The 9,239-nt window shown below is 40.5% G+C and overlaps 1 long non-coding RNA gene across 1 annotated transcript; it reads left to right on the forward strand.

The window, feature by feature from the left end:
* Positions 1–972: 972 nt before the first annotated feature.
* LOC139435789 (uncharacterized) lies at positions 973–8,535 on the forward strand. Its single transcript, XR_011644980.1, has 2 exons — positions 973–1,514; positions 1,819–8,535. It is a non-coding gene; the product is annotated as an uncharacterized lncRNA (long non-coding RNA).
* The last annotated feature ends 704 nt before the right edge of the window (positions 8,536–9,239 follow it).

Here is a 9,239-nt window from a genome sequence, read left to right on the forward strand (position 1 = left end):
TGCGTTATTAAGTGAATATGGCATTAACCCTCCTGTTGTCTTTGGGTCGGTTTTCATGTATTTTTGAATAAAGGTTTCCTTTAGGTCAGGGGTCTGCAACCTTTTTGACCAAAAGAGCCATTTTGCTCCTTTTTCCAAAACATTTTTTTGTCTGGAGCCGCAAAACATATTTCATAGTTTTTTATTGTTATATCAGACAAAAACTACAGTTTTTTTGCATTTATTATGCTATTTATTACATATATAACTGTTAACCTCTAATAAGAAACAAAGAACTCTTATAAGGAGAATTAAAAATAATACACAGGCCTACTTTAAAATAAATTAAACACAGCACTTGGGGAGTCCTCTGCACATTTGAAGGGGAAAAAAATATTATTAAAATGGGCCCACTTTGAAATAAATAAAACATATAGCTGCACCCTAAAAAGAGTTAAAGGTAGGGTAGGTAAGAATGGAGAAACCAGCTCGAGTGCGCTAGAATTTGAAAATACACAACCGGAAAAAATATGCCTCTTCCTTCAGACTTTCTTACAGAGTCCCTCCTCCAACACACACGAACGCGCACATGACCAATGAGGGCACGAGATAAGTTTGTGCACAGATGGAAGGCTGACAGGCAGGTCGGCCATCCAGTTATTTTAGCCGGGCCGAGGCAGATGATTGGTCGTGCTTTTTACAACGCTACGGCTTCCACAGATTAATTTTTGTATGTATTTATTGTCAAAGCATTTAATATATTCATTGCTATCGGGACGTTAAGAGCATTCCATGGAATATAACAAAAAGTATTTTCTGAAATAAATTACATACTCCATTGAATTATGACTGAAGATCGTCAACTGGCTTCCTCTCCCTTGTTGTTCCTCGATACATAAAGGCTGCACCACCGTTGACAACTTCTCTCTACATATCAAACATACCGGTAAACCAGCATCGTTTGCTGTGAAGGCAGATAACTCTGTTGTTGAGAGCGTGTTGAATACTTAAAACGAAAGTTAGTTATAATCAAATATAATCAATTATATTCTTGTATAACCCACAATGAAAATGCTTCATATTTTAGGTTTTTCTATATGTACAGCATAAACAAAACAAAGTGGTTTGTTTAGTTGAGTGTAAGGCCTAAAAATGATTTATGCCCTAATCTCTGATAAGAGAGTAGGCAGTTTCTTTCCTCTCCTCTCACAGCAGGGAGGGGGGCTCCGGACTTAAGCAGAAACACATTGAGGCCTCAAAAAGGTGGTTATGTCATAGTCATAGAATATGTCTAGTCATGTTTTGTTTTACACAAACTTGGGAAGGTGTGTCTTATGCCAGAACCAATAGAATATGTTGGTTGGGTATAGAGGAGGTGTTTGTGGGTTTTTCTATCCGGTTTTTTGAGCATATAAAGACTGGCTTTTTTGGATTTTCGAGGGGAGAGGGGGGGAAACCTCTGGTATACTCTCTCCCGGTAGGCTCTGTCTTTCAGAGCTGGGTTAATAGCTCTCGGTAAGGTTCTCTCAAACTTGGTAAATATCTCTTGATTTTCTTCATTGAAAGCTGAGTGAATGTCTTGGTTGAAATGCTGAGTGAATTTATTGGATGAAATGCTGAGTGAATTTCTTAGAACGATTCGGAATACATGATTTGGGTTTTATGCTGGAAAGTTGCTAGAACGATTCGGAATACATGATTTGGGTTCTATGCTGGAAAGTTAATAGAACGATCTGGAATACATGATTTGGGCTTTTGAATGAATATGAATTAAGGTTTTAGATAAAAAATATATAACCCCATTTTGATATGTTTTGTATGATTATAATGTGTTAAAAGGTAAAGACTCTGTACTGGTTTGGACCTATTATTTTTTCTTCAAATAAACTGATCTCACCGTTTGGATTGGGACAATAAAAGGGAAAATCTGTGCTCTCCTCTCCTGCTTCAAAGGTAAGATTGCACCCTGCCACACACATGTTTAGGTAGGAACACACCCCATTTACTGATACCAAAATCCTTCGGGATCGCTTAAACAGATTAAAAAGAGTTGTCTGAATAGAAACAGCAGTTAATTGAACCTGGTTCTTCGGGGAGTTAATAGAGGTGAGATCTTGCTGACGTTTGGTGGATCTGAGCCAAGCAGTAAACTTACATAGACTCAGTAACTTCGGTCGGGTCAATTAGTGAGGTCAGAGTAGTTTACCGGAATAAATTAATCGGGGCCTCACCTAGAACTCTAAACATGGCGCCCAACGTGGGGCTCTGTGAAAAGTAATACTTTTACAGAGTCAAAATACAAGAACCAAAACGACCTAGTGAAAAAGGTCGATGAGTACAAATCAGCGAAATACAGGCTGAAAGTCTTGTTAAAATACCTGCCCGAATCCTAGAATATATATTTTAACTTAAAGTGTAGTAATTTAAGTTGATACTATTGCACCGGACTGAGGGTTATATTATATCGGATATTGCTGTCTGTTAAAGAAGCTAAAGTAGGTTCTTCTTCCCCTAGCCAAATTGAGAAGTCCCTGTGGTCCCTTTAATCACAGGTTTGGTGGCTAGTGAAGTCAGCCGTAGGAGCACTGCTCAGTATCTGTCCAAATTGCTTTGAAACTTATAGGTAGGACTTGTCAAAGAGCTGCGGTTTGAACTTTTGCATTAAAACATAACGTGGGGAAGAGTTAATGGGAGATTTAATAAAGATAAACATAGGTCTAAAAGGTACCTATGCTGTTGAAAAAGCTCGAAGCTCGATACATAACACTCTTAAACTGAGGTGTCCACATGCACTAGCTGAATCCAGAAGAGAACCTAGAACCAAGTGACGGTATAGTCGGACTGATCCTCTGGCGTGAGTAATAGCCTAGAAACTTGCATGTGTATAAAAGAGTGAACGAAAACCCTTGAATAAAATTAAAATTAAAATAAAAAGAATGGCTGATGAGGTTAAAACGCAATTTAATGACTCAGAGCCAACCACACAGGGAGGGATACACAGAAGCAACATCCGGAGCTTCTGCTCGCCCTGGTCAGCTTAGCCCAGACCCACGGGCGTACCGCGACCTAAATACTTTCCTGTCAGACTACCGTTTGGACAGAGAGCCACAAGCAGGTGGTATAATGTCTGAGACCCTACCTCCACCCTACAGGGATAAAAGCTAGAAAATGTCATTTATGAGTATCTACTAATCCTAGAAGAAAACACATTGTTAGACATGATATTCAGGGAAAAGGAATGTTGGAAATAATAAATGTCAATTATTGAAAATCTTAAACTAGTCAACAAACCATGTTAGTGAACCCTGCTAATAGGAAGCTAAAACATGCAGGAGGAATAGCAGCAGCTCTGGCAAAGAGAATAGGTCCTAGCATGCAAGCACAGAGTGATAATATGATAAGGACTATTAAACTGTCAGAAGTCAAGGTGGTGATCAGATGACCCACAAATACTGGTTGTTTTGCATGAACTTTTAAGAGAAAACCTAAGTGGGAACTATCAGCAGATATCAAACCCCAAAAAATATCTTCAAAACTAATATGAGGAAGTTTTTTTGCGAAGCTAAAGCTCAAATACTTTACCAAAATCAACTATTTTCATTTTTTCATTTCAAACCTTTATTTAACCAGATTGGTCCCATTGAGATCATAGATCTCTTTTTCAAGGGAGACCTGCAACTAAACTATTCTGCTCAATGAAGGAGCTTGCACTTTTGGAAAAATAAAATCTCCCCCTTTCTCTGCTCCCGAGGTGCTGCAGAAAAACCCAACACACAGGGTCAGAGACAGGGTCAGAAAATCTGAGCAGACCACGGAGCGACCCATTAAAACTTTTATGGCCTCAGCACAGAGAGGAAGATCTGGAGACTGTAAGCAGGCTATCCACCCCCACCCCCACCCAGCACAAGGGGAATAGTGTTCCTCTCACCAAAGAACAAATCACCTCTTAACCAAGTCAGATCTAAAATAGACATAGCTCCAGTTGTTAAGAAAAGAGGGAGATTCAAAAATGTATCTTAACACCAGAACAAAAATATCAATATAAAAAAAACTGAGAGAATAAGAATGGAAAATGGCAGAGCATGATGTCTGATCCAGATGTGGAGTTTAGGACCACAGGAAGTAAGCCACACAGGGAAACATTGAAACCCTTAAAGAAAAGCGCTGCACCAAAGGTAACACTGTTTACAGAGGGGAGTTTGCGAAAAGGTGACCAAGCAGCCACTTGGGCCTTTATAATGAAAACTAATTCAGGTGAAGTACTTTGCAAGCAAAAGGGTGCAATACTAGGTACAGCACAAACTGCTGAGGCAAAGGCCATTTGTTGAGGGACTTCTTTTTGCTAAACAACGTAAAATAACACACATCCGTATTGTTACTGATTATTGTTACAAAGCGGGTAAAGAAGAGCTTAATAACTGGGAACAAAGGCAGTTGACCAATGTGAAAGGTGAAGCACTTACACATGCCCTTCAAGTGAGGGTCTTATTACAGAGTTAAAGGCAGGCATGTACCTAGAGTGGAATCATGTCCGTAGCCATACAGATAAGATAAAATTAGACTATCAGGGAAATAGAGAAGTTTTACCTTGCTTAAAGCCGGGGAAGAATTAACCACCTGACTTCCATATTCCCTAGAATATGGAAAAAGGGTAGAAGCATTCACGTACCCCCTGAAGAAGCTCCTCAGGTTGGGCGTGAACTACACAGCAGTTTAGGCCATGTAGGGCCTATTTCGGATGAGAAAATATTGTCTCCACAATGAAATCCTCATACCGAAACTGCGATTGCACTTACAACACACGGTCAATATGTCTTCAATGTGTAGAGGTGGATAGGTTCAAGAAAATTTATCCTGAGCAAAAATAATAGAGGAAGAACCACTAATCAGTTTTAGGGCTGACATAGCAGGTCCTTTTCTGACCCGCACTCCCAGTGGGAACAAGTATTTCCTTGTGACCTTTGATAATGGAGGGAGTCATAAACATGTCTATCCTCTGACCAGAGCAACTGGAACACAGTGTCTGCTGAAATGGCAGAACATATAAGTATGTTTTTCCTAAAAACTGAGAGAATAAGAATGGATAATGTAACTCACTTTAAAAATAAAAAAGTTTTGTCACCCTTGCAGGATAAAGGGATTCACACCTATCTGGTCTTTACCATAGAAGTATCAGGCGTTAGAGCAGCCACAGAGTGGAGTATACAAACTGTAAAACAAATTGGGACATTCCGATCAATTTGACAAGGCTGAATATATTCCTATATGTATGGAAAAGCTACCTAGGGCAAAGGTCAGGTCATATCTAACTATCACACCTTTTCCGTTTAGGTTCAGAAATCGTGTATGGGTGACTAGAAAGGGGCGAAGTCCAGAGAAGGGTCAGCTTAAAACTAAATCAGAAGGTTTGGATACAGTGAAGTCAGTCTCTGGGAACGTAGTTTCACTCCAGAAGAGAGGACTCACCCGAGCCAACTGAGTTTAGAATCCAGATAGGAATATGACTGCGGCCTACCCAATCCACTGTTGATGCTATCAGTCTCACATCACATGACATGTTTTGCACACACCCGTGGCAGTTAATGTGCTTTCTTCCACAGGAGAGGATGGCTTTTTGTGGGATCTTCCCGCAATAATTTAGAATTTGTCTTGGTAAATTCGGTACCAAGGGATATTTTATAGAGCAAAAGAGGGAATGTAAGTCTGAGTAACAAGTAATAGCTCAAAATGCAAAGGATTTAACAGTAGAACTGTTAGAATCTTTAGTATTATGCAAAGAAAGATGGCAAGAGGAAACTCTGTCTATTAGCATATGGATCATTGGAGCTTGAATGGAGAATACCTCAGTATCAAAGAGGAAATGGGAAATAACCTTTGTATTATTTTTCTCATTGTTTTTTAATTTTACACTATTAGTTTTCTTTTCAGTTATTTTAATTGTTATATGCCTACACCCTACAACAGTATTCATTTAAATTAGATTTTTTTTTTGAGCACATCTTCCTCCTTCTTTTTTGCTGGTTTTCACACAGCATGGAGGTGCAGGGCTGTCAGGTCGTTAAACTGATAAGAGTAAGTTATGGCCCAGTGCTTGAGAAAACCCTTGGGGAAGTTTTAAACTGAAAACAACTTTTTATGAATCAGAGAAATGATTTATACTTGATCTTAGCTATATTGTTGAGATTAATACCTCAGCAATCTACCAAGAGGATTTGAACCTGCCTAGCGGGACAACTTCAGTCACAGGGCCTCAAGTGAAGCCAAGTCCTGGACCCAGGAAACCTGTGCAGCATGGAGCCAGCGGCTGAGTCACCTGTACCCCTGCCAGTGGAGGATGATGTTTCTTCCAGCTATGTGGGACAGGCTGCATCTCTACCCGCTGAGCCACTCCGATCGCAGTGGATTTCCCAAAAAGGGACGACTACCTGATAACTGCATGGTCAGATATCAGACGCCAGGTAGCAGCAGCCCTACCTACCCCTGACACTGGTCCACTTCACTACGTGGGTCCACGTCAGCCACTGCAAGGTCGTAGTCACAGGCCAGGAGAGACGGTAGAAACAGACGACAACAAGTGACGTGCCAAGTCACCACCAGCACCACACTCACACTGCACACACAGGATGCCATGAGCGAGGGCCAGCTAAGCTGTTTCATATGCTTCTGGTTCCTCGTTTGTGCTATCATTGTGTGGGGCCTCATTGACCTTGTCACAAAGTCATGAGCGATTATTGACGAGGTCTAAAAAATCCATAACAACTGTCGGCCGAGTTATCTGGCTTTCGTTTGGAGGTGTCATCCAGGGAGGAACCTCAACCCCTCCATGGTCAGGGTCAAGGATTTACATCAGATAGCAACATGGATTTAGGAGTCTACACTGGAACAACAGATACTGTAGGCCCCCCGCTCCTGCAAGTGTCAGGCCGAGTGGGGGTGCGTACAAATCTATGATCAGCATGACTCTTTTTACTCGGGTGCCTGACCTGTGATGACGAGAACATTCCAGTGAGGTACTATGTTTTCGGCGTTCTCCACACCAGGTTCATCAAAAGGTCGTCCTGATTACACATGCTGAAGAACTTTTCATGATATTGATGCTTGAAGTTTTACGTATGTAATATGTATGTGTTTTTACGATTTTATCTGTTGCTGTTTGATAACTTTGCGTTTTAAAAAGAGGGTGTTGAGAACTTCATAGTATGAAGTAAATACTTAAAACGACAGTTAATTATAAATCATATATGATCAATCATATTCTTGTATGAACCCATAATGAGAATGCTTCTTGATGGTTTTTGAATATGTATGTATGCTTACAATTTTAGTTGGTGCTGTTTGATAACTTTGCGTTTTAAAAAGAGGGTGTTGAGAGCGTGTTGAATACTTAAAACGAAAGTTAGTTATAATCAAATATAATCAATTATATTCTTGTATAACCCACAATGAAAATGCTTCATATTTTAGGTTTTTCTATATGTACAGCATAAACAAAACAAAGTGGTTTGTTTAGTTGAGTGTAAGGCCTAAAAATGATTTATGCCCTAATCTCTGATAAGAGAGTAGGCAGTTTCTTTCCTCTCCTCTCACAGCAGGGAGGGGGGCTCCGGACTTAAGCAGAAACACATTGAGGCCTCAAAAAGGTGGTTATGTCATAGTCATAGAATATGTCTAGTCATGTTTTGTTTTACACAAACTTGGGAAGGTGTGTCTTATGCCAGAACCAATAGAATATGTTGGTTGGGTATAGAGGAGGTGTTTGTGGGTTTTTCTATCCGGTTTTTTGAGCATATAAAGACTGGCTTTTTTGGATTTTCGAGGGGAGAGGGGGGGAAACCTCTGGTATACTCTCTCCCGGTAGGCTCTGTCTTTCAGAGCTGGGTTAATAGCTCTCGGTAAGGTTCTCTCAAACTGGGTGAATATCTCTTGCATTTCTTGGTTGGAATGATGAGGGAATTGCTTTGAATGAGGGAATTGCTTTGAATGCTGAGTGAATTGCTTTGAATGCTGAGTGAATTGATTTGAATGCTGCATGGAATGATTTTATGGAAGAGGTTTTTTGATGGTTTAGTGACACCTGCCCACGTGAGGAAAATCCCTCCGAATCATTGCGGGATTTTGATGGTTTAGTGACACCTGCCCACGTGAGGAAAATCCCTCCGAATCATTGCGGGATTTTGATGGTTTAGTGACACCTGCCCACGTGAGGAAAATCCCTCCGAATCATTGCGGGATTTTGATGGTTTAGTGACACCTGCCCACGTGAGGAAAATCCCTCCGAATCATTGCGAGATTTTGATGGGTTTTTATTATCACCAGTCTTTGTATGAGAGAATGTCACAACTGAATTGTCCAGGTAAAGGGAAACATTTTGGTAATAAATGTAAGACTGTGAATTAAAGTTTCATATGTGAACATGATCACAGCATCATTTTTGTGTGTTGTTTAGTATAATTATAATGTTGTAAAGAGAGAAGGAAAAAACCCTGTATTAGTTTGGACCTATTTTTCTTCAAATAAACTGATCCCACCTTTTGGACTGGGACAACTTAAAGGACACCTGTGCTCTCCTCTCCTGCTTCAAAGGTAAGATTGCACCCTGCCACACACACATGTTTAGGTAGGAACACACCCCATTTACTGATACCAAAATCCTTCGGGATCGCTTAAACAGATTAAAAAGAGTTGTCTGAATTGAAACAGCAGTTAATTGAACCTGGTTCTTCGGGGAGTTAATAGAGGTGAGATCTTGCTGACGTTTGGTGGATCTGAGCCAAGCAGTAAACTTACATAGACTCAGTAACTTCGGTCGGGTCAATTAGTGAGGTCAGAGTAATTTACCGGAATAAATTAATCGGGGCCTCACCTAGAACTCTAAACACTGTCCACACAGAATTAAATCCTGTGTTCCTCCGATACTTTTCTTTGATTTATCCATAGTTCGCTCATCGAGCCGGGGGTCAGGTTATTCGCCTCCAAGAAAAGGCGCTCGCGCGGGACCGTAGCAGGGTGTGACGCATATTTTAGTTGACCTAATTAAAACCGTTTTGTTTTTTATTTATGTGTCACAGTATCACCTAAAAATACAAGACACGAAACATTTTCAACCATGCAACAAAATATAAATAGTCCTACAAATACTTATTTATTTCTTATTTTTGTCTAAGCTCAAGGGAGCCAGAGCAGAGGGCTTAAAGGGCTGCATGCGACCCGTGGGCCGCGGATTGCCGACCCCTGCTTTAGGTGATCCAGACAGGCTGGAC

Source organism: Pseudochaenichthys georgianus, chromosome 3, assembly GCF_902827115.2.
Source record: "Pseudochaenichthys georgianus chromosome 3, fPseGeo1.2, whole genome shotgun sequence".
NCBI classification, from domain to species: Eukaryota; Metazoa; Chordata; class Actinopteri; order Perciformes; family Channichthyidae; genus Pseudochaenichthys; species Pseudochaenichthys georgianus.